The sequence below is a fragment of the Carica papaya genome, chromosome 8 (assembly GCF_054855325.1).
Source record: "Carica papaya isolate Zhongbai chromosome 8, ASM5485532v1, whole genome shotgun sequence".
NCBI lineage: Eukaryota > Viridiplantae > Streptophyta > Magnoliopsida > Brassicales > Caricaceae > Carica > Carica papaya.
Window position 1 is genome coordinate 17,134,046 of NC_142316.1, and position 27,002 is coordinate 17,161,047.

Genomic DNA, 27,002 nt, shown 5'->3' on the forward strand with positions numbered 1-27,002 from the left:
TCAGGTTTATTCGCAAATGTGAGTCACGTCACCGTAGCATTTTACTTTATATTAGAACGAGCACGGGAGGTGCAGTGCGCACGCACAAGGAAACAAATGACAGGAGGGGGAAGAAAGGAGAAGGAGTTTATGTATTTACAGCGCGGAATTAAACGGGTGCGATCATACTAGCACTAATGCACCGGATCCCATCAGAATTCCGCAGTTAAGTGTGCTTCGGCGAGAGTAGTACTCGGATTTGTGACCTCCTGGGAAGTCTTCGTGTCGCACCAATTTTTTTTCAGACGGGTCGTTCGACGTTACGCGCGACTGGAACTAGGGTCCACTGGTTTATACGCAAATGTGAGTCAAGAAGCAAGGGCATTTTAATCGATATTAGAACGAGAAGGAGAGGTGCAGTGTGAACGCACAAGGAAACAATTGATGGGAGGGGGAGGGAAGGAGAAGGAGTGTATGTATTTTCAGCACGAAATGAAACAGGTGCGATCATACCAGCACTAATGCAACGGATTCTATCAGAACTTCGTAGGTAAGTGTGCTTGGGCAAGAGTAGTACTAGCATGGGTTACCTCTTGCGAAGTCCTTATATTTCAACCATTTTCTTCTGAAGTCCTCGTGTTGCACCCATTTTTTTGCAGACGATTCTTTCGACGTTAAGTGCGACTTGAATTATGGTCCTCAGGTTTATTCGCAAATGTGAGTCACAGCGCCGTAGCATTTTACTTGATATTAGAACGAGAACGGGAGGTGCAGTGCGCACGCACAAGGAAACAAATGACGGGAGGGGGAAGAAAGAGGAATGAGTGTATGTATTTGCAGCGTGAAATGAAACAGGTGCGATCATACAAGCACTAATGCACCGGATCCCATCAGAACTCCGCAGTTAAGTGTGCTTTGGCGAAAGTAGTACAATGATGGGTTACCTCCTGGGAAGTTCTCGTGTTGCACCCATTTTCTCTTTTCCAGATGTGCCGTTCGACGTTACGTGCGACTTTAATTATGGTTCGCAGATTTATTTGCAAATGTGAGTCACGACGCCTTGGCATTTTACTTGATATTTGAACGAGAATGAGAGGTGCAGTGCGCACGCAAAAGGAAACAAATGACGGGAGGGGGAAGAAAGGGGAAGGAAGAGTTTATGTATTTGCAGCGCAAAATTAAACAGGTGTGATCATACCAGCACTAATGCACCGGATCCCATCAGAACTCTGCAGTTAAGTGTGCTTGGGCGAGAGTAGTACTCGGATTGGTGACCTCCTGGGAATTCCTAGTATTGCACTAATTTTTTTTTCAGACGGGTCGTTCGACGTTACGCGCGACTGGAATTAGGGTCCACTGGTTTATACGCAAATGTGAGTCAAGAAGCAGGGGCATTTTAATCGATATTAGAACGAGAAAGAGAGATGCAGAGTGCACGCACAAGGAAACAAATGACGGGAGGGGGGATGGAGGGAGAAAAAGTGTATGTATTTGCAGCGCAGAATGAAACATGAGCAATAATACCAGCACCAATGCAACGGATTCTATCAGAACTCCGCAAGTTAAGGGTGCTTGGGCGAGAGTAGCATTAGGATGGGTGACCTCCTGCGAAGTCCTTATATTTCACCCATTTTCTTAGGAAGTCCTCGTGTTGCACCCATTTTTTTGCAGATGATTCTTTCGACGATACGCGCGACTTGAATTATGGTCCTCAGGTTTGTTCGCAAATGTGAGTCACGGCACCGTAGCATTTTACTTGATATTAGAACGAGCACAGTAGGTGCAGTGCGCACGCACAAGGAAACAAATGACGGCAGGGGGAAGAAAGGAGAAGGAGTTTATGTATTTGCAGCGCGAAATTAAACAGGTGCGATCATACCAGCACTATTGCACCGGATCCCATCAGAACTCCGCAGTTATGTGTGCTCGTGCGAGAGTAGTACTCGGATGGTTGACCTCCTGGGAGGTCCTCGTATCGCACCAATTTTTTTTCAGACGGGTCGTTCGACGTTACGCGCGACTGGAACTAGGGTTCGCTGATTTATACGCAAATGTGAGTCAAGAAGCAGGGGCATTTTAATCGATATTAGAACGAGAAGGAGAGGTGCAGTGTGAACGCACAAGGAAACAATTGATGGGAGGGGGAGGGAAGGAGAAGGAGTGTATGTATTTTCAGCCCGAAATGAAACAGGTGCGATCAAACCAGCACTAATGCAACGGATCCCATCAGAACTCCGTAGGTAAGGGTGCTTGGGCGAGAGTAGTACTAGCATGGGTTACCTCCTGCGAAGTCCTTATATTTCACCCATTTTCTTGTGAAGTCCTCGTGTTGCACTCATTTTTTTGCAGATGATTCTTTCGATGTTACGCGCGACTTGAATTATGGTCCTCAGGTTTATTCGCAAATGTGATTTACGGCGCTGTAGCATTTTACTTTATATTAGAACGAGTACGGGAGGTGCAGTGCGCACACACAAGGAAACAAATGACGGGAGGGGGAAGAAAGGGGAATGAGTTTATGTATTTGCAGCGCAAAATTAAATAGGTGCGATCATACCAGCACTAATGCACCGGATCCCATCAGAACTCCGCAGTGAAGTGTGCTTGGGCGAGATTAGTACTCGGATGGGTGACCTCCTGGGAAGTCCTCGTGTCGCACCAATTTTTTTTCAGACGGGTCGTTCGACGGTACGCGCGTCTGGAACTAGGGTCCGCTGGTTTATACGCAAATGTGAGTCAAGAAGTAGGGGCATTTTAATCGATATTAGAACGAGAATGAGAGGTGAAGTGTGAACGCACAAGGAGACAAATGACGGGAGGTGGAAGAAAGGAGAAGGAGTGTAGGTATTTGCAGCGCGAAATTAAACAGGTGCGATCATACCAGCACTAAAGCTCCGGATCCCATCAGAACTCCGCAGTTAAGTGTGCATGGGCAAGAGTAGTACTTGGATGGGTGACCACTTGGGAAGCCCTCGTGTTGCACATATTTTTTTTCGGATGGGTTGTTCGACGTTACGCGCGAATGGAATTATAAACCGCTGGTTCATTTGCAATGGTGAGTCACGGTGCCGGGGCATATTACTTGATATTAGAACGAGAAGGAGAGATGCAGAGTGTATGAACAAGGAAACAAATGAAGGGAGGGGGGATGGAGGGAGAGAAAGTGTATGTATTTGATGCCCAGAATGAAACATGAGCAATCATACCAGCACCAATGCAACGGGTTCTATCAGAACTCCGCAAGTTAAGGGTGTTTGGGCGAAAGTAGCACTAGGATGGGTGACCTCCTGCGAAGTCCTTATATTTCACCCATTTTCTTAGGAAGTCCTCGTGTTGCACCCATTTTTTTGCAGATGATTCTTTCGACGATACGCGCGACTTGAATTATGGTCCTCAGGTTTATTCGCAAATGTGAGTCACGGCACCGTAGCATTTTACTTGATATTAGAACGAGCACAGGAGGTGCAGTGCGCACGCACAAGGAAACAAATGACGGGAAGGGGAAGAAAGGAGATGGAATTTATGTATTTGCAGCGCAAAATTATATGGGTGCTATCATACCAGCACTAATGCACCAGATCCCATCAAAACTCCGCAGTTAACTGTGTTTGGGCGAGAGTAGTACTCGGATGGGTGACCTCCTGGGAAGTCCTCGTATCGCAACAATTTTTTTCAGATAGGTCGTTCGACCTTACGCGCGACTGGAACTAGAGTCCACTGGTTTATACGCAAATGTGAGTCAAGAAGCAGGGACATTTTAATCGATATTAGAACGAGAAGAAGAGGTGCAGTGTGAACGCACAAGGAAACAATCGATGGGAGGGGGAGGGAGGGAGAGGGAGTGTATGTATTTTCAGCACGAAATGAAACAGGTGCGATCATACCAAAACTAATGCAACGGATTATATCAGAACTCCGTAGGTAAGGGTGCTTGGGCGAGAGTAGTACTAGCATGGGTTACCTCCTGCGAAGTCCTTATATTTCACCCATTTTCTTGTGAAGTCCTCGTGTTGCACCCATTTTTTTACAGATGATTCTTTCGACGTTACGCGTGACTTGAATTATGGTCCTCAGGTTTATTCGCAAATGTGAGTCACGGCGCCGTGGCATTTTACTTTATATGTGAATGAGAACGGGAGGTGCAGTTCGCACGCACAAGGAAACAAATGACGGGAGGGGGAAGAAACGGGAATGAGTTTATGTATTTGCAGCGCAAAATTAAATAGGTGCGATCACACCAGCACTATTGCACTGGATCCCATCAGAACTCCGCCGTTAAGGGTGCTTGGGCGAGATTAGTACTCGGATGGGTGACCACTTGGGAAGTCCTCGTGTTGCACTAATTTTTTTTCAGACGGGTCGTTCGACGTTATGCGCGTCTGGAACTAGGGTCCGCTGGTTTATACGCAAATGTGAGTCAAGAAGTAGGGGCATTTTAATCGATATTAGAACGAGAATGAGAGGTGAAGTGTGAACGCACAAGGAAACAAATGACGGGAGGGGGAAGAAAGAAGAAGGAGTGTATGTATTTGCAGCGCGAAATTAAACAGGTGTGATCATACCAGTACTAAAGCCCCGGATCCCATCAGAACTCCGCAGTTAAGTGTGCTTGGGCGAGAGTAGTACTCGGATGGGTGACCACTTTGGAAGCCCTCGTGTTGTACCTATTTTTTTTCGGATGGGTTGTTCGACGTTACGCGCGAATGGTATAAACCGCTGGTTCATTTGCAAAGGTGAGTCACGGTGCCGGGGCATATTACTTGATATTAGAACGAGAAAGAGAGATGCAGAGTGCACGCACAAGGAAACAAATGACGGGAGGGGGGATGGAAGGAGAAAGAGTGTATGTATTTGCAGTGCATAATGAAACAGGTGCGATCATACCAGCACTAATGCAATGGATTCTATCGGAACTCCGTAGGTAAGGGTGTTTGGGCGAGAGTAGTACTAGCATGGGTGACCTCCTGAGAAGTCCTTATATTTCACCCATTTTCTTGGGAGGTCCTCGTGTTGCACCGATCTTTTTGCAGATGATTCTTTCGACGTTACGCGCGACTTGATTTATGGTCCGCAGGTTTATTCGCAAATGTGAGTCAAGGCGCCGTGGTATTTTACTTGATATTAGAACGAGTACGGGAGGTGCAGTGCGCACGCACAAGGAAACAAATGACGGGAGGAGGAAGAAAAAAGAAGGAGCGTATGTATTTGAAGCGCAAAATTAAACAAGTGGCATCATACCAGAACTAATGCACTGGATCCCATCATAACTCTGCAGTTAAGTGTGCTTGGGTGAGAGTAGTACTCGGATGGATGACCTCTTGGGAAGTCCTCGTATCGCAAAAATTTTTTTTCAGATGGGTCGTTCGACGTTACGTGCGACTGGAACTATGGTCCTTCTGGTTTATACGCAAATGTGAGTCAAGAATCAGGGGCATTTTAATCGATATTAGAACGAGAAGGAGAGGTGCAGTGTGAACACACAAGGAAACAAATGATGGGAGGGGGGGAGAGAAGAAGGAGTGTATGCATTTTCAGCACGAAATTAAACAAGTGCGGTCACACCAGCACAAATGCACCGGATCGCATCAGAACTCCGCAGTTAAGTGTGCTTTGGCGAAAGTAGTACAATGATGGGTTACCTCCTGGGAAGTTCTCGTGTTGCACCCATTTTCTTTTTTTCAGATGTGCCGTTCGACGTTATGCGCGACTTTAATAATGATCCGCAGATTTAGTCGCAAATGTGAGTAACGGCGCCGTAGAATTTTACTTGATATTTGAATAAGAACGAGAGGTGCAGTGCGCACGCACAAGGAAACAAATGACGGGAGGGGGAAGAAATGAGGAGCTTATATAGTTGCAGCGCAATATTAAACATGTGCGATCATACCAGCACTAATGCACCGGATCCCATCAGAACTTCGCAGTTAAGTGTGCTTCGGCGAGAGTAGTACTCAGATGGGTGACCTCTTGGGAAGTCCTCGTGTCGCACTAATTTTTTTTTTCAGACGGGTCGTTCGACGTTACGCGCGACTGGAACTAGGGTCCACTGGTTTATACGCAAATGTGAGTCAAGAAGCAGGGGCATTTTAATCGATATTAGAACTAGAAGGAGAGATGCAGAGTGCACGCACAAGGAAACAAATGACGGGAGGGGGAATGGAGGGAGAAAAAGTGTATGTATTTGCAGCTCAGAATGAAACATGAGCAATCATACCAGCACCAATGCAACGGATTCTATCAGAACTCCGCAAGTTAAGGGTGCTTGGGCGAGAGTAGCACTAGGATGGGTGACCTCTTGCGAAGTCCTTATATTTCACCCATTTTCTTAGGAAGTCCTCGTGTTGCACCCATTTTTTTGCAGATGATTCTTTCGATGTTACGCGCGACTTGAATTATGGTCCTCAAGTTTATTCGCAAATGTGAGTCACGGAACCGTAGCATTTTACTTTATATTAGAACGAGCACGGGAGGTGCAGTGCGCACGCACAAGGAAACAAATGACGGGAGGGGGAAGAAAGGAGAAGGAGTTTATGTATTTGCAGCGCAAAATTAAACGGGTGCGATCATACCAGCACTAATGCACCGGATCCCGTCAGAACTCCGCAGTTAAGTGTGCTTGGGCGAGAGTAGTACTCAGATGGGTGACCTCTTGGGAAGTCCTCTTGTCGCACCAATTTTTTTTCAAACGGGTCGTTCGACGTTATGCGCGACTGGAACTAGGGTCCGCTGGTTTATCCGCAAATGTGAGTCAAGAAGCAGGGGCATTTTAATCGATATTAGAACGAGAATGAGAAGTACAGTGTGAACGCACAAGGAAACAATTGATGGGAGGGGGAAGGAAGGAGAAGGAGTGTATGTATTTTCAGTACGAAATGAAACAGGTGCAATCATACCAGCACTAATGCAACGGATTCTATCAGAACTCCGTAGGTAAGGGTGCTTGGGCGAGAGTAGTACTAGCATGGGTTACCTCCTATGAAGTCCTTATATTTCACCCATTTTCTTGTGAAGTCCTCGTGTTGCACCCATTTTTTTGCAGATGATTCTTTCGACGTTACGCGCGACTTGAATAATGGTCCTCAGGTTTATTCGCAAATGTGATTCACGGCGCTGTAGCATTTTACTTTATATTAGAATGAGAACGGGAGGTGCAGTGCGCACGCACAAGGAAACAAATGATGGGAGGGGGAAGAAAGGGGAATGAGTTTATGTATTTGCAGCGCGAAATTAAACAGGTGCGATCATACCAGCACTAATGCACCGGATCCCATCAGAACTCCGCAATGAAGTGTGCTTGGGCGAGATTAGTACTCGGATGGGTGACCTTCTGGGAAGTCCTCGTGTCGCACCAATTTTTTTTCAGACGGGTCGTTCGACGGTACGCGCGTCTGGAACTAGGGTCCGCTGGTTTATACGCAAATGTGAGTTAAGAAGTAGGGGCATTTTAATCGATAATAGAACGAGAATGAGAGGTGAAGTGTGAACGCACAAGGAAAGAAATGACGGGAGGGGGAAGAAAGGAGAAGGAGTGTATGTATTTGCAGAACGAAATTAAACAGGTGCGATCATACCAGCACTAAAGCTCCGGATCTCATCAGAACTCCGCAGTTAAGTGTGCCTCGGCAAGAGTAGTACTCGGATGGGTGACCACTTGGGAAGCCCTCGTGTTGCACATATTTTTTTTCGGATGGGTTGTTCGACGTTACGCGCGAATGGAATTTTAAACCGTTGGTTCATTTGCAAAGGTGAGTCACGGTGCCGGGGCATATTACTTGATATTAGAACGAGAAGGAGAGATGCAGAGTGTATGCACAAGGAAACAAATGAAGGGAGGGGGGATGGAGGGAGAGAAAGTGTATGTATTTGCAGCGCAGAATGAAACATGAGCAATCATACCAGCACCAATACAACAGGTTCTATCAGAACTCCGCAAGTTAAGGGTGTTTGGGCGCGAGTAGCACTAGGATGGGTGACCTCCTGCGAAGTCCTTATATTTCACCCATTTTCTTAGGAAGTCCTCGTGTTGCACCCATTTTTTTGCAGATGATTCTTTCGACGATACGCGCGACTTGAATTATGGTCCTCAGGTTTATTCGCAAATGTGAGTCACGGCGCCGTGGCATTTTACTTGATATTAGAACGAGCACGGGAGGTGCAGTGCGCACGCACAAGGAAATAAATGACGGGAGGGGGGATGGGAGGAGAAAGAGTGTATGTATTTGCAGTGCAGAATGAAACATGAGGGATCATACCAGCACTAATGCAACGGATTCTATCAGAACTCCGCAGTTAAGGGTGCTTGGGCGAGAAAAGTACTCGGATGGGTGACCTCCTGCGAAGTCCTTATATTTCACCCATTTTCTTGGGAGGTTCTCGTGTTGCACCCATCTTTTTGCAGATGATTCTTTCGACGTTACGCGCAACTTGATTTATGGTCCGCAAGTTTATTCGCAAATGTGAGTCACGGCATCGTGGCATTTTACTTGATATTAGAACGAGTACGGGAGGTGCAGTGCGCACGCACAAGGAAACAAATGACGGGAGGAGGAAGAAAAGAGAAGGAGTGTATGTATTTGAAGCGCAAAATTAAATAAGTGGCATCATACCAGCACTAATGCACTGGATCCCATCAGAACTCTGCAGTTCAGGGTGCTTGGGCGAGAGTAGTACTCGGATGGGTGACCTCTTGGGAAGTCCTCGTATCGCAATAATTTTTTTTCAGATGGGTCGTTCGACGTTACGCGCGACTGGAACTATGGTCCGCTGGTTTATACGCAAATTTGAGTCAAGAATCAGGAGCATTTTAATTGATATTCGAACGAGAAGGAGAGGTGCAGTGTGAACGCACAAGGAAACAAATGATGGGAGGGGGGGAGGGAAGAAGGAGTGTATGTATTTTAAGCACGAAATTAAACAGGTGCGGTCACACCAGCACTAATGCACCGAATCCCATCAGAACTCCGCAGTTAAGTGTGCTTTGGCGAAAGTAGTACAATGATGGGTTACCTCCTGGGAAGTTCTCGTGTTGCACCCATTTTTTTTTTCAGATGTGCCGTTCGACGTTACGCGCGACTTTAATTATGGTCCGCAGATTTATTTGCAAATGTGAGTCACGGCGCCGTGGCATTTTACTTGATATTTGAACGAGAACGAGAGGTGCAGTGTGAACGCACAAGGAAACAAATGATAGGAGGGGGGGAGGGAAGAAGGAGTGTATGTATTTTCAGCACAAAATTAAACAGGTGCGGTCACACCAGCAAAAATGCACCGGATCCCATCAGAACTCCGCAGTTAAGTGTGCTTTGGCGAAAGTAGTACAATGATGGGTTACCTCATGGGAAGTTCTCGTGTTGCACCCATTTTCTTTTTTTCAAATGTGCCGTTCGACGTTACGCGCGACTTTAATTATGGTCCGCAGATTTATTCGCAAATGTGAGTCACGGCGCCGTGGCATTTTACATGATATTTGAACGACAACGAGAGGTGCAGTGCGCACGCACAAGGAAACAATTGATGGGAGGGGGAGGGAAGGAGAAGGAGTGTATGTATTTTCAACGCGAAATGAAACAGGCGCGATCATACCAGCACTAATGCATTGGATTCTATCAGAACTCCGTAGGTAAGTGTGCTTGGGTTAGAGTAGTACTAGCATGGGTTACCTCCTGCGAAGTCCTTATATTTCACCCATTTTCTTATGAAGTCTTCGTGTTTTACCCATTTTTTTGCAGATGATTCTTTCGACGTTACGCGCAACTTGAATTATGATCCTCAGGTTTATTCGCAAATGTGAGTTACAGCGTTGTGGCATTTTACTTGATATTAGAACGTGAACGGGAGGTGCAGTGCGAATGCACAAGGAAACAAATGACGGGAGGGGGAAGAAAGGGGAATGAGTTTAGGTATTTGCAGCGCGAAATTAAACAGGTGCGATCGAACCAGCACTAATGCACCGGATCCCATCAGAACTCCACAGTTATGTGTGCTTGGGCGAGATTAGTACTTGGAAGGGTGACCTCCTGAGAAGTCCTCGTGTCGCACCAATTTTTTTCAGACGGGTCGTTCGACGTTACCCGCGTCTGGAACTAGGGTCCGTTGGTTTATACGCAAATGTGGGTCAATAAGCAAGGGCATTTTAATCGATATTAGAACGAGAATGAAAGGTGAAGTGTGAACGCACAAGGAAACAGATGACGGGAGGGGGAAGAAAGGAGAAGGAGTGTATGTATTTGCAGTGCAAAATTAAACAGGTGCGATCATACCAGCACTAAAGCTCCGGATCCCATCAGAACTCCGCAGTTAAGTGTGCTTGGGCGAGAGTAGTACTCGGATCGGTGACCACTTGGGAAGCCCTCGTCTTGCACCTATTTTTTTTCGGATGGGTTGTTCGATGTTACGCGCGAATGGAATTATAAACCACTGGTTCATTTACAAAGGTGAGTCACGGTGCCGGGATATATTACTTGATATAAGAACGAGAAAGAGAGATGCAGTGCGCACGCACAAGGAAACAAATGACGGGAGGGGGAAGAAAGGGGAATGAATTTATGTATTTGCAGCGCGAAATTAAACAGGTGCGATCACACCAGCACTAATGCACCGGATCCCATCAGAACTCCGCAGTTATGTGTGCTTGAGCGAGATTAGTTCTCGGATGGGTGACCTCCTAGGAAGTCCTCGTGTCGCACCAATTTTTTTCAGACGGGTCGTTCGACGTTACGCGCGACTAGAACTATGGTCCGCTGGTTTATACGCAAATGTGAGTCAAGAATCAGGGGCATTTTAATCGATATTAGAACGAGAATGAGAGGTACAGTGTGAACGCACAAGGAAACAAATGATGGGAGGGGGGGAGGGAAGAAGGAGTGAATGTATTTTCAGCACAAAATTAAACAGGTGCGGTCACACCACCACAAATGCACCGGATCCCATCAGAACTCCGCAGTTAAGTGTGCTTTGGCGAAAGTAGAACAATGATTGGTTACCTCCTGGGAAGTTCTCGTGTCGCACCCATTTTCTTTTTTTCAGATGTGCCGTTCGACGTTACGCGCGACTTTAATTATGGTCCGCAGATTTATTCGCAAATGTGAGTCACGGCGCCTTGGCATTTTACTTGATATTTGAACGAGAACGAGAGGTACAGTGCGCAAGCACAAGGAAACAAATGACGGGAGGGGGAAGAAAGGAGAAGGAGTTTATGTATTTGCAGCGCGAAATTAAACAGGTGCGATCATACCAGCACTAATGCACCGGATCCAATCAGAACTCCGCAGTTAAGTTTGCTTGGGCGAGAGTAGTACTCGGATGGGTGACCTCCTGGGAAGTCCTCGTGTCGCACTAATTTTTTTTTCAGACGGGTCGTTCGATGTTACGCACGACTGGAACTAGGGTCCACTGGTTTATACGCAAATGTGAGTCAAGAAGCAGGAGCATTTTAATCGATATTAGAACTAGAAGGAGAGATGCAGAGTGCACGCAAAAGGAAACAAATGACGTGATGGGGGATGGAGGGAGAAAAAGTGTACGTATTTGCAGCGCAGAATGAAACATGAGCAATCATACCAGCACCAATGCAACGGATTCGATCAGAACTCCGCAAGTTAAGGGTGCTTGGGCGAGACTAGCACTAGGATGGGTGACCTCCTGCGAAGTCCTTATATTTCTCCCATTTTCTTAGGAAGTCCTCGTGTTGCACCCATTTTTTTGCAGATGATTTTTTCGACGATACGCGCGACTTGAATTATGGTCCTCAGGTTTATTCGCAAATGTGAGTCACGGCACCGTTGCATTTTACTTGATATTAGAACGAGCACGGGAGGTGCAGTGCGCACGCACAAGGAAACAAATGACGGGAGGGGGAAGAAAGGAGAAGGAATTTATGTATTTGCAGCGCAGAATTAAACGAGTGCGATCATACCAGCACTAATGCACCGGATCTCATCAGAACTCCGCAGTTAAGTGTGTTTGGGCGAGAGTAGTACTCGGATGGGTGACCTCCTGGGAAGTCCTTGTGTCGCACAAATTTTTTTTCAGACGGGTCGTTCGACGTTACGCGCGACTGGAACTGGGGTCCGCTGGTTTATACGCAAATGTGAGTCAAGAAGCAGGGTCATTTTAATCGATATTAGAACGAGAAGGAGAGGTGCAGTGTGAACGCACAAGGAAACAATTGATGGGAGGGGGAGGGAAGGAGAAGGAGTGTATGTATTTTCAGCACGAAATGAAACAGGTGCGATCATACCAGCACTAATGCAACGGATTCTATCAGAACTCCGTAGGTAAGGGTGCTTGGGCGAGAGTAGTACTAGCATGGGTTACCTCCTGCGAAGTCCTTATATTTCACCCATTTTCTTGTGAAGTCCTCGTGTTGCATCCATTTTCTTTTTTTCAGATGTGTCGTTCGACATTACGCGCGACTTTAATTATGGTCCACAAATTTATTCGCAAATGTGAGTCACGGCGCCGTGGCATTTTACTTGATATTTGAACGAGAACGAGAGGTGCAGTGCGCACGCACAAGGAAACAAATGACGGGAGGGGGAAGAAAGGAGAAAGAGTTTATGTATTTACAGTGCAGAATTAAACTGGTGCGATCATACCAGCACTAATGCACCGGATCCCATCAGAGCTCTGCAGTTTAGTGTGCTTGGGCGAGAGTAGTACTCGGATGGGTGACCTCCTGGGAAGTCCTCGTGTCGCACCAATTTTTTTTTAGGACGGGTCGTTCGACGTTACGCGGGACTAGAACTGGGGTCCACTGGTTTATACGCAATTGTGAGTCAAGAAGCAGGGGCATTTTAATTGATATTAGAACGAGAAGAAGAGGTGCAGTGTGAATGCACAAGGAAACAATTGATGGGAGGGGGAGGGAAGGAGAAGGAGTGTATGTATTTTCAGCACGAAATGAAACAGGTGCGATCATACCAGCACTAATGGAACGGATTCTATCAGAACTCCGTAGGTAAGGTTGCTTGGGCGAGAGTAGTACTAGCATGGGTTACCTCCTGCGAAGTCCTTATATTTCACCCATTTTCTTGTGAAGTCCTCGTGTTGCATCCATTTTCTTTTTTTCAGATGTACTGTTCGACGTTACGCGCGACTTTAATTATGGTCCACAAATTTATTCGCAAATGTGAGTCACGGCGCCGTGGCATTTTACTTGATATTTGAACGAGAACGAGAGGTGCAGTGCGCACGCACAAGGAAACAAATGACGGGAGGGGGAAGAAAGGAGAAGGAGTTTAAGTATTTGCAGCGCAAAATTAAGCCGGTGCGATCATACCAGCACTAATGCACCGGATCCCATCAGAACTCCGCAGTTAAGTGTGCTTGGGCGAGATTAGTACTCGGATGGGTGACCTCATGGGAAGTCCTCGTGTCGCACCAATTTTTTTTTCAGACGGGTCGTTCGACGTTACGCGCTTTTTGAACTAGGGTCCGCTGGTTTATACGCAAATGTTAGTCAAAAAGCAGGGGCATTTTAATCGCTATTAGAATGAGAATGAGAGATGAAGTGTGAACGCACAAGGAAACAAATGACGGGAGGGGGAAGAAAGGAGAAGGAGTGTATGTATTTACAGCGAAAAATTAAACAGGTGCGATCATACCAGCACTAAAGCTCCGGATCCCATCAGAACTCCGCAGTGAAGTGTGCTTGGGCGAGAGTAGTACTCGGATGGGTAACATTCTGGGAAGTTCTCGTGTCGCAATTTTTTTTCAGACGGGTCGTTCGACGTTACGCGTGACTGGAACTGGGGTCCGCTGGTTTATACGCAAATGTGAGTCAAGAAGCGGGGGCATTTTAATCGATATTAGAACGAGAAGGAGAGATGCAGAGTGCACGCACAAGGAAACAAATGACGGGAGGGGGGATGAAGGGAGAAAAAGTGTATGTATTTGCAGCGCAGAATGAAACATGAGCTATCATACCAGCACCAATGCAACGGATTCTATCAGAACTCCGCAAGTTAAGGGTGCTTGGGCGAGAGTAGCACTAGGATGGGTGACCTCCGGCGAAGTCCTTATATTTCACCGATTTTCTTAGGAAGTCCTCGTGTTGCACCCATTTTTTTGCAGATAATTCTTTCGACGATATGCGCGACTTGAATTATGGTCCTCAGGTTTATTCGCAAATGTGAGTCACAGCACTGTAGCATTTTACTTGATATAAGAACGAGCACGGGAGGTGAAGTGCGCACGCACAAGGAAACAAATGACGGGAGGGGGAAGAAAGGAGAAGGAGTTTATGTATTTTCAGCGGGAAATTAAACTGGTGCGATCATACCAGCACTAATGCACCAGATCCCATCAGAACTCCGCAGTTAAGTGTGCTTGGGCGAGAGTAGTACTCGGATCGGTGACCACCTGGGAAGCCCTCGTGTTGCACCTATTTTTTTTCAGATGGGTTGTTCGACGTTACGCACGAATGGAATTATAAACCGCTGGTTCATTTGCATTTTACCTGATATTTGAACGAGAACGAGAGGTGCAGTGCGCACGCACAAGGAAACAAATGACTGGAGGGGGAAGAAAGGAGAAGGAGTTTATGTATTTGCAGCGCGAAATTAAAGAGGTGCGATCATACCAGCATAAATGCACCGGATCCCATCAGAACTCCGCAGTTAAGTGTGCTTTGGCGAAAGTAGTACAATGATGGGTTACCTCCTGGGAAGTTCTCGTGTTACACCCATTTTCTTTTTTTCAGATGTGCCGTTCGAAGTTACGCGCGACTTTAATTATGGTCCGCAGATTTATTCGCAAATGTGAGTCACGGCGCCGTGGCATTTTACTTCATATTTGAATGAGAACGAGAGGTGCAATCATACCAGCACTAATGCACCAGATCCCATCAGAACTCCGCAGTTAAGTGTGCTTGGGCGAGAGTAGTACTCGGATGGGTGACCTCCTGGGAAGTCCTCGTGTCGCACTAATTTTTTTTTAGACGGGTCGTTCGACGTTACGCGCGACTGGAACTAGGGTCCCCTGGTTCATACGCAAATGTGAGTCAAGAAGCAGGGGCATTTTAATCGATATTAGAACGAGAAGGAGAGATGCAGAGTGCACGCAGAAGGAAACAAATGACGGGAGGGGGGATGGAGGGAGAAAAATTGTATGTATTTGCAGCACAGAATGAAACATGAGCAATCATACCAGCACCAATGCGACGGATTCTATCAAAACTCCGCAAGTTAAGGGTGCTTGGGCGAGAGTAGCACTAGGATGGGTGACCTCCTGCAAAGTCCTTATATTTCACCAATTTTTTTAGGAAGTCCTCGTGTTGCACCCATTTTTTTGCAGATGATTCTTTCGACGATACGCACGACTTGAATTATGGTCGTCAGGTTTATTCGCAAATGTGAGTCACGGCACCGTAGCATTTTACTTTATATTAGAACGAGCACGGGAGGTGCAGTGCGCACGCACAACGAAACAAATGACGGGAGGGGGAAGAAAGGGGAAGGAGTTTATGTATTTGCAGCGCGGAATTAAACGAGTGCGATCATACCAGCTCTAATGCACCAGATCTCATCAGAACTCCGCAGTTAAGTGTGCTTGGGCGAGAGTAGTACTCGCATGAGTGACCTCCTGGGAAGTCCTCGTGTCGCACAAATTTTTTTTCAGACGGGTCGTTCGACATTACGCGCGACTGGAACTGGGGTCCGCTGGTTTATACGCAAATGTGAGTCAAGAAGCAGGGCCATTTTAATCTATATTAGAACGAGAAGGAGAAGTGCAGTGTGAACGCACAAGGAAACAATTGATGGGAGGGGGAGGGAAGGAGAAGGAGTGTTTGTATTTTCAGCACGAAATGAAACAGGTGCGATCATACCAGCACTAATGCAACGGATTCTATCAGAACTCCGTAGGTAAGGGTGCTTGGGCGAGAGTAGTACTAGCGTGGGTTACCTCCTGCGAAGTCCTTATATTTCACCCATTTTCTTTTTTTCAAATGTGTCGTTCGACGTTACGCGCGACTTTAATTATGGTCCACAAATTTATTTGCAAATGTGAGTCACGGCGTCGTGGCATTTTACTTGATATTTGAACGAGAACGAGAGATGCAGTGCGCACGCACAAGGAAACAAATGACGGGAGGGGAAAGAGAGGAGAAGGAATTTATGTATTTACAGCGCGAAATTAAACCGGTGCGATCATACCAGCACTAATGCATCGGATCCCATCAGAACTCCGTAGTTAAGTGTGCTTGGGCGAGATTAGTACTCGGATGGGTGACCTCATGGGAAGTCCTCGTGTCGCACCAATTTTTTTTTTAGACGGGTCGTTCGACGTTACGCGTGTCTGGAACTAGAGTCCGCTGGTTTATACGCAAATGTGAGTCAAGTAGCAGGGGCATTTTAATCGCTATTAGAACGAGAATGAGAGGTGAAGTGTGAACGCACATGGAAACAAATGACGGGAGGGGGAAGAATGGAAGAGTGTATGTATTTACAGCGAAAAATTAAACAGGTGGGATCATACCAGCACTAAAGCTCCGGATCCCATCAGAACTCCGCAGTTAAGTGTGCTTCGGCGAGGGTAGTACTCGGATGGGTGACCACCTGGGAAGCCCTCGTGTTGCACCTATTTTTTTTCGGATGGGTTGTTCGACGTTACGCGCGAATGGAATTATAAACCACTGGTTCATTTGCAAAGGTGAGTCACGGTGCCGGGGCATATTACTTGATATTAGAACGAGAAAGAGAGATGCAGTGTAACGGCCCCGGAAATATTAGAAAGAAATGAGTATTTAAATATATCAAATGCGGAAGCGAGATCAAAATTTCAGTTAACATCCCTTACACGAAAGACCAGAAACGTACTTAAAATATAAAAGGTTAAACTAACTAAGAAAGAAAACTCGAAAATAAACTATGCGTATGACTACAGAGTCTCTAGGCATCTCCTTCGTCGTCCTCCTGCGGAACGGGCTCGGGAACCATGTCTTCCTGATCTGAAATGGTTAATTAAGGAGTGAGCTACACTAGCCCAGTAAGAACATCACGATATCTCACCGTCACGGAGATAAAGGTGGGTAGAAAAACACAAAAAGACCAATGGAGCATAATTTACAATAAACTCGTTTATTAACATGAAAACCTTTACCATCCACTTACCTCGGTGGAATTTATGAAAACAATATAAGAAAAATAATAACATTATCACAATCATGGAATAATATAAGCTGTAAAACATAGCACTTATCACGCCTTTTGTAATTCAATCATTATACAACATATCCTTTTCTCATTTACCAGCCTACTAGTATCCATGGGGGTCCCTAGGGGTCCCGCTACCCGTTAACCTTTAACATTCATAATCAGTTTCCAGGGCCGTCCCCATACCCCGTCCGGTATGGGCGCCAAAACCATAAACCTCAATACCCCGTCCGGTATGAGGGTGAAACGGGCCGTCCCCATACCCCGTCCGGTATGGGCGCCAAAACCATAAGATCTCCACACCCCGTCCGGTATGTGAGACCACAATCCCGGTAGGGTTCCCTACGGACCCGGTCCGTCCACCATCTCCCAGGATATCTAGTCAGGCTGACCCCATCATACAATTATCAGTCTATACAATGTTTCATTTCACTTTTCCTCAATAAGCATCATCAATTCACATTTAAACAAGCAAATCATAATTCATGCCGAACAGACAACATACAGTATCACTTCTTCAGTCATTCAACCCATAATTAATAAAACAGTAATATATGCATTCGAAACTATAAAATGAACACATCAAACCCCATAATGCATTTAAAGCTGTAAAACAGGCCAAATAACAGTAAATCATCAATCACACTAGACTCGGGCTCCATTAGCAACCTTAAGCAATTTCACACATGCGTTAATTCAAGAAATACCGTTTTATCATTTTGAACTTTAATACCGTGATAGGAAATAGGGTGAGGGGTCCTTACCTGTTTTCGGGATCCGAATACGATTCACAGTGCGCCTGCAGGCTGTCCCTAATTTTCCCTGAATTTTTTCCCGGGAAACTGAAACACACTAACAGTACCTGCACGTGTTCCAAAAAAAATCCAAATTAGGCCCAGGGCCTCCTTCGGCCCAAATCGCAACTCTGGCACGGCGGCTCCGCCGTGCTCCGGCGACGGCGCCGCCGCTGGCGGCGGCGAGTCGCCTCGGGTTGGCTGTTTTCGGCCGTTTTCGGCCGAATTCGGCCACGCTCGCATTGGTCCTTGTCAGAAAACAACCCTAGGGCCCTCGGGGGGCCAAAAAATCACGGAAAAACGGAGCTTACCGGCGGCGGCGCTCTCGGGTGCAGCGGCTCTCCGGCGAGGTTCGTGTTTTGGTGATTCGGCTCCGGTCAACCTGTAGAGAAAAGAATGGTGATCACGGTGATATAAAAATTGCATCGAACGGAGGCCGGGAAGGGCCTCGTCGGAGGCAAAAACCGAGAGGGGGCGCGGCGGCGCCGCTGGGCTTCGGCCGCGTATTCCGGCCGTTTGGCCGGGATTTCGGCTTCGATTTGGCCATAGGAGGAATCAGTGGGGAAAAACGAGTCGGGGGTATGAAATTTACCTCGATCGGCGGTCGGAAATTTCCCCGGTGCGGCGGCGAGTGGCGGCGGGTGGCGGCGGTCGGCCTCTGGTTCGTCTTCTCCGGCGAGCGGCTGGCGGCTAGGGTTTGTGGTCTGGTGTGAGGGTTCTATTTATAACCCCTTGCCTTTTGATCACAGCCGTTCATTTTGTTTTAATCTGGGCCGTTCGTTTTTGATTGAATCTGGGCCGTCCGTGCGATTGAATCTGGGCCGTCCGATCGCGTGATTGATCTGGGCCGTCGGATCGCACCCACGCGGATCGCCAACGTGGCTCCTTTTGGAGTGACGCGGTCTTGCCACGTGGTAAGCCCTGGTTGGCCGGGTGCTGACCGGGCTTGCTGACGTGGCTGCTGACGTGGCCTTCCCTTTTTTTTTTTTTTTTTTTTTTTTTTTTTTTTCTTTTTTTTCCGGGTGCTACATGCAGAGTGCACGCACAAGGAAACAAATGACGGGTGGGGGGATGGAAGGAGAAAGAGTGTATGTATTTGCAGTGCAGAATGAAACATGAGGGATCATACCAGCACTAATGCAACGGATTCTATCAGAACTCCGCAGTTAAGGGTGCTTGGGCGAAAAAAGTACTCGGATGGGTGACCTCCTGCGAAGTCCTTATATTTCACCCATTTTCTTGGGAGGTCCTCGTGTTGCACCCATCTTTTTGCAGAAGATTCTTTCGACGTTACGCGCGACTTGATTTATTGTCCGCAAGTTTATTCGCAAATATGAGTCACAGCGCCGTGGCATTTTACTTGATATTAGAACGAGTACGGGAGGTGCAGTGCGCATGCACAAGGAAACAAATGACGGGAGGAGGAAGAAAAGAGAAGGAGTGTATGTATTTGAAGCACAAAATTAAACAAGTGGCATCATACCAGCACTAATGCACTGGATCCCATCAGAACTCTGCAGTTAAGTGTGCTTGGGCGAGAGTAGTACTTGGATGGGTGACCTCTTGGGAAGTCCTCATATCACAACAATTTTTTTTCAGATGGGTCGTTCGACGTTACGCGCGACTGGAACTATGGTCTGCTGGTTTATACGCAAATGGGAGTCAAGAATCAGGGGCATTTTAATCGATATTAGAAGGAGAAGGAGAGGTGCAGTGTGAACGCACAAGGAAACAAATGATGGGAGGGGGGGAAGAGAAGAAGGAGTGTATGTATTTTCAGCACTAAATTAAACAGGTGCGGTCACACCAGCACAAATGCACCGGATCCCATCAGAACACCGTAGTTAAGTGTGCTTTGGCGAAAATAGTACAATGATGGGTTACCTCCTGGGAACTTCTCGTGTTGCACCCATTTTCTTTTCTTCAGATGTGCCGTTCGACGTTACGTGCGACTTTAATTATGGTCTGCAGATTTATTCGCAAATGTGAGTCACGGCGCTGTGGCATTTTACTTAATATTTGAACGAGAACGAGAGGTGCAGTGCGCATGCACAAGGAAACAAATGACGGGAGGGGGAAAAAAGGAGAAGGAGTTTATGTATTTGCAGCGCAAAATTAAACAGGTGCGATCATACCAGCACTAATGCACCGGATCCCATCAGAACTCCACAGCGAAGTGTGCTTGGGCGAGATTAGTACTCGGATGGGTGACCTCCTGGGAAGTCCTCGTGTCGCACCAATTTTTTTTCAGACGGGTCGTTCGACGTCACGCTCGTCTGGAACTAGGGTCCGCTGGTTTATACGCAAATGTGAGTCAAGAAGCAGGGGCATTTTAATCGATATTAGAACGAGAATGAGAGGTGAAGTGTGAACGCACAAGGAAACAAATGACGGGAGGGGGAAGAAATGAGAAGGAGTGTATGTATTTGCAGCGCAAAAATAAACTTATGCGATCATACCAGCACTAAAGCCCCGGATCCCATCAGAACTCTGCAGTTAAGTGTGCTTGGGCGAGAGTAGTACTCGGATGGGTGACCACCTGGGAAGCCCTCGTGTTGCACCTATTTTTTTTCGGATTGGTTGTTCAACGTTACGCGCGAATGGAATTATGAACCGCTGGTTCATTTGCAAAGGTGAGTCACAGTGTCGGGTCATATTACTTGATATTAGAACGAGAAAGAGAGATGAAGAGTGCACGCACAAGGAAACAAATGACGGGAGGGGGGATGGGAGGAGAAATAGTGTATGTATTTGCAGTGCAGAATGAAACATGATGGATCATACCAGCACTAATGGAACGGATTCTATCAGAACTCCGCAGTTAAAGATGCTTGGGCGAGAAAAGTACTCGTATGGGTGACCTCCTGCGAAGTCCTTATATTTCACCCATTTTCTTGGGAGGTCCACGTGTTGCACCCATCTTTTTGCAGATGATTCTATCGACGTTACGCGCGACTTGATTTACGGTCCGCAGGTTTATTCGCAATTGTGAGTCACTGCGTCGTGGCATTTTACTTGATATTAGAACGAGTACGGGAGGTGCAGTGCGCACGCACAAGGAAACAAATGACGGGAGGAGGAAGAAAAGAGAAGGAGTGTATGTATTTGAAGCGCAAAATTAAACAAGTGGCATCATACCAGTATTAATGCACTGGATCCCATCAGAACTCTGCAGTTAAGTGTGCTTGGGCGAGAGTAGTACTCGGATGGGTGACCTCTTAGGAAGTCCTCGTATCGCAACAATTTTTATTCAGATTGGTCGTTCGACGTTACGCGCGACTGGAACTATAGTCTACTGGTTTATACGCAAATGTGAGTCAAGAATCAGGGGCATTTTAATCGATATTAGAAGGAGAAGGAGAGGTGCAGTGTGAACGCACAAGGAAACAAATGATGGGAGGGGGGGAGGGAAGAAGGAGTGTATGTATTTTCAGCACGAAATTAAACAGGTGCGGTCACACCAGCACAAATCCACCGGATCCCATCAGAACTCCGCAGTTAAGTGTGCTTTGGCGAAAGTAGTACAATGATGGGTTACCTCCTCGGAAGTTCTCGTGTTGCACCCATTTTCTTTTTTTTAGATGTACAGTTCGACGTTACGCGCGACTTTAATTATGGTCCGCAGATTTATTCACAAATGTGAGTCACGGCACCGTGGTATTTTACTTGATATTTGAACGAGAACGAGAGGTGCAGTGCGCACGCACAAGGAAACAAATGACGGGAGGGGGAAGAAAGGAGAAGGAGTTTATGTATTTGTAGCGTTGAATTAAACGGGTGCGATCATACCAGCACTAATGCACCGGATCCCATCAGAACTCTGCAGTTAAGTGTGCTTGGGCGAGAGTAGTACTCGGATGGGTGACCTCCTGGGAAGTTCTCGTGTCGCACCAATTTTTTTTCAGACGGGTCGTTCGACGTTACGCGCGACTGGAACTAGGGTCCGCTGGTTTATACGCAAATGTGAGTCAAGAAGCAGGGGCATTTTAATCGATATTAGAACGAGAAGGAGAGATGCAGAGTGCACGCACAAGGAAACAAATGACCGGAGGGGGGATGGAGGGAGAAAAAGTGTATGTATTTGCAGCGCATAATGAAACATGAGCAATCATACCAGCACCAATGCAACGGATTCTATCAGAACTCCGCAAGTTAAGGGTGCTTGGGCGAGAGTAGCACTAGGATGGGTGACCTCCTGCGAAGTCCTTATATTTCACAAATTTTCTTAGGAAGTCCTCGTGTTGCACCCATTTTTTTGCAGATGATTGTTTCGACGATACGCGCGACTTGAATTATGGTCCTCAGGTTTATTCGCAAATGTGAGTCACGGCACCGTAACATTTTACTTGATATTAGAACGAGCACGGAAGGTGCAGTGCGCACGCACAAGGAAACAAATGACGGGAGGGGGAAGAAAGGAGAAGGAGTTTATGTATTTGCAGTGCGAAATTAAACGTGTGCGATCATACCAGTATTAATGCACTGGATCCCATCAGAACTTTGCAGTTAAGTGTGCTTGGGCGAGAGTAGTACTCGGATGGGTGACCTCCTGGGAAGTCCTCGTGTCGCACCAATTTTTTTTAAGACGGGTTGTTCGACGTTACGCGCGACTGGAAATGGGGTCCGCTGGTTTATACGCAATTGTGAGTCAAGAAGCAGGGGAATTTTAATCGATATTAGAACGAGAAGGAGAGGTGCAGTGTGAACACATAAGGAAACAATTGATGGGAGGGGGAGGGAAGGAGAAGGAGTGTATGTATTTTCAGCACGAAATGAAACAGGTGCGATCATACCAGCACTAATGCAACGGATTCTATCAGAACTCCGTAGGTAAGGGTGCTTGGGCGAGCGTAGTACTAGCATGGGTTACCTCCTGCGAAGTCCTTATATTTCACCCATTTTCTTGTGAAGTCCTCGTGTTGCACCCATCTTTTTTTTTTTAGATGTGCCGTTCGACGTTACGCGCGACTTTAATTATATTCCGCAGATTTATTCGCAAATGAGAGTCACGGCACCGCGGCATTTTACTTGATATTTGAACGAGAACGATAGGTGCAGTGCGCACGCACAAGGAAACAAATGACGGGAAGGGGAAGAAAGGATAAGGAGTTTATGTATTTGCAGCGCGAAATTAAACAGGTGCGATCATACCAGCACTAATGCACCGGATCCCATCAGAACTCCGCAGTTAAGTGTGCTTGGGCGAGAGTAGTACTCGGATTGGAGACCTCCTAAGAAATCCTCGTGTCGCACTAATTTTTTTTTCAGACGGGTCGATCGACGTTACGTGCGACTGGAACTAGGGTCCACCGGTTTATACGCAAATGTGAGTCAAGAAGCAGGGGCATTTTAATCGATATTAGAACAAGAAAGAGAGATGCAGAGTGCACGCACAAGGAAACAAATGACGGGAGAGGGGTGGAGCGAGAAAAAGTGTATGTATTTGCAGCGCAGAATGAAACATGAGCAATCATACCAGCACCAATGCAACGGATTCTATCAGAACTCCGCAAGTTAAGGGTGTTTGGGCGAGAGTAGTACTAGGATGGGTGACCTCCTGCGAAGTCCTTATATTTCACCCATTGTCTTAGGAAGTCCTCGTGTTGCACCCATTTTTTTGCAGATGATTCTTTCGACGATACGCGTGACTTGAATTATGGTCCTCAGGTTTATTCGCAAATGTGAGTTACGACACCGTAGCATTTTACTTGATATTAGAACGAGCACGGGAGGTGCAGTGCGCACGCACAAGGAAATAAATGACGGGAGGGGGAAGAAATGAGAAGGAGTTTATGTATTTGCAGCGCAGAATTAAACGGGTGGGATTATACCAGCACTATTGCACCAGATCCCATCAGAACTCCGCAGTTAAGTGTGCTTTGGCGAAAGTTGTACAATGATGGGTTACCTTGTGGGAAGTTCTCGTGTTGCACTCATTTTTTTTTTTCAGATGTGCCGTTCGACGTTACGCGCGACTTTAATTATGGTCCGCAGATTTATTCGCAAATGTGAGTCACGGTGTCGTGGTATTTTACTTGATATTTAAACGAGAACGAGCGGTGCAGTGAGCACGCGCAAGGAAACAAATGACGGGAGGGGAAGAAAGGAGAAGGAGTTTATGTATTTGCAGTGCAAAATTAAATAGGCGCGATCATACCAGCACTAATGCACCGGATCCCATCAGAACTCCACAGTTAAGTGTGCATGGGCGAGAGTAGTACTCGGATGGGTGACCTCTTGAGAAGTCCTCGTGTCGAACTAATTTTTTTTTCAGATGGGTCGTTCGACGTTACGCGCGACTGGAACTATGGTCTGCTGGTTTATACGCAAATGTGAGTCAAGAATCAGGGGCATTTTAATCGATATTAGAACGAGAAGAAGAGGTGCAGTGTGAACGCACAAGGAAACAAATGATGGGAGGGGGGGAGGGAAGAAGGAGTGTATGTATTTTCAGCACAAAATTAAACAGGTGCGGTCACGCCAGCACAAATGCACCGGATCCCATCAGAACTCCGTAGTTAAGTGTGCTTTGGCGAAAGTAGTACAATGATGGGTTACCTCCTGGGAAGTTCTCGTGTTGCACCCATTTTCTTTTCTTCAGATGTGCCGTTCGACGTTACGCGCGACTTTAATTATGGTCCGCAGATTTATTCGCAAATATGAGTCACGGCGCCGTGGCATTTTACTTCATATTTGAACGAGCACGAGAGGTGCAGTGCGCACGCACAAGGAAAAAAACACGGGAGGGGGAAGAAAGGAGAAAGAGTTTATGTATTTGCAGCGCGAAATGAAACAGGTGCGATCATACCAGCACTAATGCAACGGATTCTATCAGAACTCCGTAGGTAAGGGTGCTTGGGCGAGAGTAGTACTAGAATGGGTTACCTCCTGCGAAGTCCTTATATTTCACCCATTTTCTTGTGAAGTCCTCGTGTTGCACCCATTTTTTTGCAGATGATTCTTTCGACGATACGCGCGACTTGAATTATGGTCCTCAGGTTTATTCGCAAATGTGAGTCACGGCGCTGTACCATTTTACTTGATATTAAAACGAGAACGGGAGGTTCAGTGCGCACGCACAAGGAAACAAATTACGGGAGGGGGAAGAAAGGAGAAGGAGTTTATGTATTTGCAGCGCGAAATGAAACAGGTGCGATCATACCAGCACTAATGCAACAGATTCTATCAGAACTCTGTAGGTAAGGGTGCTTGGGCGAGAGTAGTACTAGCATGGGTTACCTCCTGGGAAGTCCTTATATTTCACCCATTTTCTTGTGAAGTCCTCGTGTTGCACCCATTTTTTTGCAGATGATTCTTTCGACGTAACACGCGACTTGAATTATGGTCCTCAGGTTTATTCACAAATGTGAGTCACGGCGCTGTAGCATTTTACTTGATATTAGAACGAGAACGGGAGGTGCAATGCGCACGCACAAGGAAACAAATGACGGGAGGGGGAAGAAAGGGGAATGAGTTTATGTATTTGCAGCGCGAAATTAAACAAGTGCGATCATACTAGCACTAATGCACTGGATCCCATCAGAACTCCGCAGTGAAGTGTGCTTGGGCTAGATTAGTACTCGGATGGGTGACCTCCTGGGAAGTCCTCGTGTCGTACCAATTTTTTTTCAAACGGGTCGTTCGACTTTACGCGCGTCTGGAACTAGGGTCCGCTGGTTTATACGCAAATGTGAGTCAAGATGCAGGGGCATTTTAATCGATATTAGAACGAGAATGAGAGGTGAAGTGTGAACGCACAAGGAAACAAATGACAGGAGGGGGAAGAAAGGAGAAGGAGTGTATGTATTTGCAGCGCGAAAGTAAACAGGTGCGATCATACTAGCACTAAAGCTCCGGATCCCATCAGAACTCTGCAGTTAAGTGTGCTTGGGCGAGCATAGTACTCGAATGGGTGACCACTTGGGAAGCCCTCGTGTTGCACCTATTTTTTTTCGGATGGGTTGTTAAACGTTACGCGCGAATAGAATTATAAACCGCTAGTTCATTTGCAAAGATGAGTCACGGTGCCGAGGTATATTACTTGATATTAGAACGAGAAAGAGAAATGCAGAGTGCACGCACAAGGAAACAAATGACGGGAGGGGGGATGGGAGGAGAAAGAGTGTATGTATTTGCAGTGCAGAATGAAACATGAGGGATCATACCAGCACTAATGCAATGGATTCTATCAGACCTCCGCAGTTAAGGGTGCTTGGGCGAGAAAAGTACTCGGATGGGTGACCTCCTGCGAAGTCCTTATATTTCACCCATTTTCTTGGGAGGTCCTCGTGTTGCTCCCATCTTTTTTGCAGATGATTCTTTCGACTTTACGCGCGACTTGATTTATGGTCTGCAGGTTTATTCGCAAATGTGAGTCACGGCGCCGTGGCATTTTACTTGATATTAGAACGAGTACGGGAGGTGCAGTGCGCACGCACAAGGAAACAAATGACGGAAGGAGGAAGAATAGAGAAGGAGTGTATGTATTTAAAGTGCAAAATTAAACAAGTGGCATCATGCCAGCACTAATGCACTGGATCCCATCAGAACTCTGCAGTTAAGTGTGCTTGGGCGAGAGTAGTACTCGGATGGGTGACCTCTTGGGAAGTCCTCGTATCGCAACAATTTTTTTTCAGATTGGTCGTTCGACGTTACGCGCGACTGGAGCTATGGTCCGCTGGTTTATACGCAAATGTGAGTCAAGAATCACGGGCATTTTAATCGATATTCGAACGAGAAGGAGAGGTGCAGTGTGAATGCACAAGGAAACAAATGATGGGAGGGGGGGAGGGAAGAATTAGTGTATGTATTTTCATCATGAAATTAAACTGGTGCGGTCACACCAGCACTAGTGCACCGGATCCCATCAGAACTCCGCAGTTAAGTGTGCTTTGGTGAAAGTAGTACAATGACGGGTTACCTCCTGGGAAGTTCTCATGTTGCACCCATTTTCTTTTTTTCAGATGTGCCGTTCGACGTTACGCGCGACTTTAATTATGGTCCACAGATTTATTCGCAAATGTGAGTCACGGCGCCGTGGCATTTTACTTGATATTTGAACGAGAACGAGAGGTGC

The 27,002-nt window shown here is 46.6% G+C and overlaps 1 long non-coding RNA gene, 7 other non-coding genes and 43 pseudogenes across 8 annotated transcripts; 50 read left to right on the top strand and 1 right to left on the bottom strand.

Moving 5' to 3' along the window:
* The first annotated feature begins 154 nt into the window (after positions 1–154).
* On the top strand, positions 155–273 carry LOC148245005 (5S ribosomal RNA; annotated as a pseudogene).
* Positions 274–832: 559 nt separating this feature from the next.
* LOC148245006 (5S ribosomal RNA) lies at positions 833–951 on the top strand (annotated as a pseudogene).
* A 212-nt stretch (positions 952–1,163) lies between these two features.
* LOC148245007 (5S ribosomal RNA) lies at positions 1,164–1,282 on the top strand (annotated as a pseudogene).
* A 562-nt stretch (positions 1,283–1,844) lies between these two features.
* On the top strand, positions 1,845–1,963 carry LOC148245008 (5S ribosomal RNA; annotated as a pseudogene).
* A 205-nt stretch (positions 1,964–2,168) lies between these two features.
* LOC148245009 (5S ribosomal RNA) lies at positions 2,169–2,287 on the top strand (annotated as a pseudogene).
* Positions 2,288–2,522: 235 nt separating this feature from the next.
* On the top strand, positions 2,523–2,641 carry LOC148245010 (5S ribosomal RNA). The gene has a single exon (XR_015815921.1). It is a non-coding gene; the product is annotated as a 5S ribosomal RNA (ribosomal RNA).
* Positions 2,642–2,846: 205 nt separating this feature from the next.
* On the top strand, positions 2,847–2,965 carry LOC148245011 (5S ribosomal RNA). Its single transcript, XR_015815489.1, has one exon. It is a non-coding gene; the product is annotated as a 5S ribosomal RNA (ribosomal RNA).
* Positions 2,966–3,526: 561 nt separating this feature from the next.
* LOC148245012 (5S ribosomal RNA) lies at positions 3,527–3,645 on the top strand (annotated as a pseudogene).
* A 558-nt stretch (positions 3,646–4,203) lies between these two features.
* Positions 4,204–4,322, top strand: LOC148245013 (5S ribosomal RNA; annotated as a pseudogene).
* A 205-nt stretch (positions 4,323–4,527) lies between these two features.
* LOC148245014 (5S ribosomal RNA) lies at positions 4,528–4,646 on the top strand (annotated as a pseudogene).
* Positions 4,647–5,527: 881 nt separating this feature from the next.
* LOC148245015 (5S ribosomal RNA) lies at positions 5,528–5,646 on the top strand (annotated as a pseudogene).
* Positions 5,647–5,852: 206 nt separating this feature from the next.
* Positions 5,853–5,971, top strand: LOC148245016 (5S ribosomal RNA; annotated as a pseudogene).
* Positions 5,972–6,534: 563 nt separating this feature from the next.
* Positions 6,535–6,653, top strand: LOC148245017 (5S ribosomal RNA). The gene has a single exon (XR_015815594.1). It is a non-coding gene; the product is annotated as a 5S ribosomal RNA (ribosomal RNA).
* A 559-nt stretch (positions 6,654–7,212) lies between these two features.
* Positions 7,213–7,331, top strand: LOC148245018 (5S ribosomal RNA; annotated as a pseudogene).
* Positions 7,332–7,536: 205 nt separating this feature from the next.
* Positions 7,537–7,655, top strand: LOC148245019 (5S ribosomal RNA; annotated as a pseudogene).
* Positions 7,656–8,572: 917 nt separating this feature from the next.
* On the top strand, positions 8,573–8,690 carry LOC148245020 (5S ribosomal RNA; annotated as a pseudogene).
* Positions 8,691–8,894: 204 nt separating this feature from the next.
* Positions 8,895–9,013, top strand: LOC148245021 (5S ribosomal RNA; annotated as a pseudogene).
* A 206-nt stretch (positions 9,014–9,219) lies between these two features.
* On the top strand, positions 9,220–9,338 carry LOC148245022 (5S ribosomal RNA; annotated as a pseudogene).
* Positions 9,339–9,901: 563 nt separating this feature from the next.
* On the top strand, positions 9,902–10,020 carry LOC148245023 (5S ribosomal RNA; annotated as a pseudogene).
* A 204-nt stretch (positions 10,021–10,224) lies between these two features.
* Positions 10,225–10,343, top strand: LOC148245024 (5S ribosomal RNA; annotated as a pseudogene).
* Positions 10,344–10,548: 205 nt separating this feature from the next.
* Positions 10,549–10,667, top strand: LOC148245025 (5S ribosomal RNA; annotated as a pseudogene).
* A 531-nt stretch (positions 10,668–11,198) lies between these two features.
* LOC148245026 (5S ribosomal RNA) lies at positions 11,199–11,317 on the top strand (annotated as a pseudogene).
* A 562-nt stretch (positions 11,318–11,879) lies between these two features.
* Positions 11,880–11,998, top strand: LOC148245027 (5S ribosomal RNA; annotated as a pseudogene).
* Positions 11,999–12,561: 563 nt separating this feature from the next.
* On the top strand, positions 12,562–12,680 carry LOC148245028 (5S ribosomal RNA; annotated as a pseudogene).
* Positions 12,681–13,244: 564 nt separating this feature from the next.
* On the top strand, positions 13,245–13,363 carry LOC148245029 (5S ribosomal RNA). Its single transcript, XR_015815707.1, has one exon. It is a non-coding gene; the product is annotated as a 5S ribosomal RNA (ribosomal RNA).
* A 206-nt stretch (positions 13,364–13,569) lies between these two features.
* LOC148245030 (5S ribosomal RNA) lies at positions 13,570–13,688 on the top strand (annotated as a pseudogene).
* Positions 13,689–14,246: 558 nt separating this feature from the next.
* LOC148245031 (5S ribosomal RNA) lies at positions 14,247–14,365 on the top strand (annotated as a pseudogene).
* A 181-nt stretch (positions 14,366–14,546) lies between these two features.
* On the top strand, positions 14,547–14,665 carry LOC148245032 (5S ribosomal RNA; annotated as a pseudogene).
* A 122-nt stretch (positions 14,666–14,787) lies between these two features.
* LOC148245033 (5S ribosomal RNA) lies at positions 14,788–14,906 on the top strand (annotated as a pseudogene).
* Positions 14,907–15,467: 561 nt separating this feature from the next.
* Positions 15,468–15,586, top strand: LOC148245034 (5S ribosomal RNA; annotated as a pseudogene).
* A 533-nt stretch (positions 15,587–16,119) lies between these two features.
* LOC148245035 (5S ribosomal RNA) lies at positions 16,120–16,238 on the top strand. Its single transcript, XR_015814644.1, has one exon. It is a non-coding gene; the product is annotated as a 5S ribosomal RNA (ribosomal RNA).
* A 203-nt stretch (positions 16,239–16,441) lies between these two features.
* On the top strand, positions 16,442–16,560 carry LOC148245036 (5S ribosomal RNA; annotated as a pseudogene).
* A 1,388-nt stretch (positions 16,561–17,948) lies between these two features.
* On the bottom strand, positions 17,949–18,943 carry LOC148245037 (uncharacterized). The gene is made up of 2 exons (XR_015813939.1): positions 18,238–18,943; positions 17,949–17,994 (listed from the first exon to the last, which is right to left on the bottom strand). It is a non-coding gene; the product is annotated as an uncharacterized LOC148245037 (long non-coding RNA).
* Positions 18,944–19,395: 452 nt separating this feature from the next.
* Positions 19,396–19,512, top strand: LOC148245038 (5S ribosomal RNA; annotated as a pseudogene).
* Positions 19,513–19,719: 207 nt separating this feature from the next.
* LOC148245039 (5S ribosomal RNA) lies at positions 19,720–19,838 on the top strand (annotated as a pseudogene).
* A 209-nt stretch (positions 19,839–20,047) lies between these two features.
* Positions 20,048–20,166, top strand: LOC148245040 (5S ribosomal RNA). Its single transcript, XR_015815343.1, has one exon. It is a non-coding gene; the product is annotated as a 5S ribosomal RNA (ribosomal RNA).
* A 205-nt stretch (positions 20,167–20,371) lies between these two features.
* Positions 20,372–20,490, top strand: LOC148245041 (5S ribosomal RNA; annotated as a pseudogene).
* A 561-nt stretch (positions 20,491–21,051) lies between these two features.
* Positions 21,052–21,169, top strand: LOC148245042 (5S ribosomal RNA; annotated as a pseudogene).
* A 204-nt stretch (positions 21,170–21,373) lies between these two features.
* Positions 21,374–21,492, top strand: LOC148245043 (5S ribosomal RNA; annotated as a pseudogene).
* Positions 21,493–21,701: 209 nt separating this feature from the next.
* Positions 21,702–21,820, top strand: LOC148245044 (5S ribosomal RNA). The gene has a single exon (XR_015815784.1). It is a non-coding gene; the product is annotated as a 5S ribosomal RNA (ribosomal RNA).
* A 561-nt stretch (positions 21,821–22,381) lies between these two features.
* On the top strand, positions 22,382–22,500 carry LOC148245045 (5S ribosomal RNA; annotated as a pseudogene).
* A 563-nt stretch (positions 22,501–23,063) lies between these two features.
* On the top strand, positions 23,064–23,182 carry LOC148245046 (5S ribosomal RNA; annotated as a pseudogene).
* Positions 23,183–23,743: 561 nt separating this feature from the next.
* On the top strand, positions 23,744–23,862 carry LOC148245047 (5S ribosomal RNA; annotated as a pseudogene).
* Positions 23,863–24,069: 207 nt separating this feature from the next.
* LOC148245048 (5S ribosomal RNA) lies at positions 24,070–24,188 on the top strand (annotated as a pseudogene).
* Positions 24,189–24,393: 205 nt separating this feature from the next.
* On the top strand, positions 24,394–24,512 carry LOC148245049 (5S ribosomal RNA; annotated as a pseudogene).
* A 208-nt stretch (positions 24,513–24,720) lies between these two features.
* Positions 24,721–24,839, top strand: LOC148245050 (5S ribosomal RNA; annotated as a pseudogene).
* A 235-nt stretch (positions 24,840–25,074) lies between these two features.
* LOC148245051 (5S ribosomal RNA) lies at positions 25,075–25,193 on the top strand (annotated as a pseudogene).
* A 235-nt stretch (positions 25,194–25,428) lies between these two features.
* On the top strand, positions 25,429–25,547 carry LOC148245052 (5S ribosomal RNA; annotated as a pseudogene).
* Positions 25,548–25,752: 205 nt separating this feature from the next.
* On the top strand, positions 25,753–25,871 carry LOC148245053 (5S ribosomal RNA; annotated as a pseudogene).
* Positions 25,872–26,433: 562 nt separating this feature from the next.
* On the top strand, positions 26,434–26,551 carry LOC148245054 (5S ribosomal RNA; annotated as a pseudogene).
* Positions 26,552–26,755: 204 nt separating this feature from the next.
* LOC148245055 (5S ribosomal RNA) lies at positions 26,756–26,874 on the top strand (annotated as a pseudogene).
* The last annotated feature ends 128 nt before the right edge of the window (positions 26,875–27,002 follow it).